Source organism: Mustela nigripes, chromosome 12 (genome assembly GCF_022355385.1).
Source record: "Mustela nigripes isolate SB6536 chromosome 12, MUSNIG.SB6536, whole genome shotgun sequence".
NCBI lineage: Eukaryota > Metazoa > Chordata > Mammalia > Carnivora > Mustelidae > Mustela > Mustela nigripes.
The window spans coordinates 131,373,869-131,376,121 of NC_081568.1; positions in this window are offsets into that span (position 1 = coordinate 131,373,869).

Below are 2,253 nucleotides of genomic sequence, written 5' to 3' on the forward strand. Positions count from 1 at the left end.
GAAAAAAAAACAAAAAATGAAAAAGAAAAAAATTAAATTAACTGCAAGACTAAAAAAAATCACAGGGAAAAAGCCATGAGTTCCGTGCTTGGCTTTCTCCTCCTCTGGAATTCTGCTGCTCTCCTTGGTATTGAGACCGCACTCCTTGGTAGGTGAACTTGGCCTCGGCTGGATTTCTTGTTGATCCCTCGGGGGAGGGGCCTGTTGTAGTGATTCTCAAGTGTCTTTGCTCCAGGTGGAATTACACCACCCTTACCATGGGCCGGGGTGAGTAATCTGCTCGGGTTTGCTTTCAGGAGCTTTTGTTCCCTGAGCGCTTTCCGTAGAGTTCCAGAGGACGGGAATACAAATGGCGGCCTTCTGGTCTCCAGCCCGGAGGAGCCGAGAGCCCGGGGCTCCACTCCTCAGTGCGCCCTCAGAGCATAGCACACAGTTACTCCCGTCTGCCTGACCTCCGGCCGCGCTGCAAGCTCACCAAGCCTGCAACCGGCTCAAGGTAACACCGAGCTGTGAGCTTACTGTCGGCTCTGTCTCTGTAGCCGGCTTTCCCGTTCCAATACCCGCAAGCTCTGCGACACTCAGACACCCCCGATCCTTCTGTGACCCTGCAGGACCTGAGGCCACGCTGACCCCGCGTGGGCTTCGCCCCGGTTTAGCCTCTGGAGCAATGTCCCTCAGCAGAACAGACTTTTAAAAGTCCTGATTTTGTGCGCCGTTGCTCAGCCGCTTGCCAGGAGCCGGCCCCTCCCCCCGGGGTCTATCTTCCCGTCGCTTTGGATTCACTTCTCCGCTGGTCCTACCTTTCAGAAAGTGGTTGTTTTTCTGTTGCCAGAATTGCTGTTCTTCTCTTCGATCTGCCGATGGATTTTCAGGTGTTTGCAATCTTTAGATAAGCTATCTAGCTGATCTCCGGCTAGCTGACGTAGTCTCAGCCTGCTACTTCTCCGCCATCTTGACTCCTATTCTCTCCAGCTCCTTTAAGTGTAGGGTTAGGTTGTGTACTTGAGACCTTTCTTGTTTCTTAGGAAATGCTTGTATCACTATATACTTTCCGCACATCACTCCATTTGCTGCATCCCAAAGATTTTGAACAGTTGTGTTTTCATTTTCATTTGTTTCCATGAATTTTTTCAATTCTTCTTTAATTTCCTGGCTGACCCATTTATTCTTTAGTAGGATGATTTTAGCCTCCATGTATTTGAGTTCTTTCCAACTTTCCTCTTGTGGTTGAGCTCCAGTTTCCAAGCACTGTGGTCTGAAAATATGCAGGGAATGATCCCAATCTTTTCTTACTGTTTGAGACCTGATTTGTGATCCAGGATGTGATCTATCCTGGAGAATGTTCCATGTGCACTATTGAAAAATGTGTAGTCTGTTGTTTGGGGATGGAATGTTCCGAATATATCTGTGATGTCCATCTGATCCAGTGTGTCATTTAAAGTCTTTATTTCCTTGTTGATCTTTTGCTCAGATGATCTGTCCATTTTGAGGGGGGGTGTTAAAATCCCCTACTGTTCTTTTATTATTGTCTATGTGTTTCTTTGATTTTGTTATTAATTGGTTTATATAGTTGGCTTCTCCCATTTTAGGGGCATAGATATTTAAAATTGTTAGATCTTCTTGTTAGACAAACCCTTCTTGTTGGACATGATAGAGTGTCCTTCCTCATCTCCTATTATAATCTTTGGTTAAATTCTAATATATCTTATATAAGAATTGCCATCCCAGCTTTCTTTTGATGTCCATTAGCATGGTAAATTGTTTCTATGCCCTTACTTTATTTTTTTAATATTTTATTTATTTATTTGACAGAGAGAGATCACAAGTAGGCAGAGAAGCAGGCAAAGCGAAGAGAGGGAGAAGCAGGCTCTGCTGAGCAGAGAACCCAATGCAGGGCTGGGTCCCAGGACCCTGGGATTATGACCTGAGCCGAAGGCAGAGGCTTAACCCACTGAACCACCCAGGTGCTCCCAAAGCCTCCATTTTTTATTGTAATAGCTTTTTTTAATTGTAATAGCTTTTTTTATTTCAACTTGGTTAGATTTTAGCTCTATTATTTCTCCAGAAAAGAACTCTGTAGTACCTTCTATGCTTTTTCCAAGCCCTGCTAGTATCTTTATAATCATCATTCTGAACTCTAGTTCTGACATCTTACCAATGTCCATATTGATTAGGTCCCTGGCAGTCAATACTGCCTTTTTTTTTTTTTTGAGTTGAGTTTTTCCATTTTGTCTTTTTGTCCAGAGAAGAATA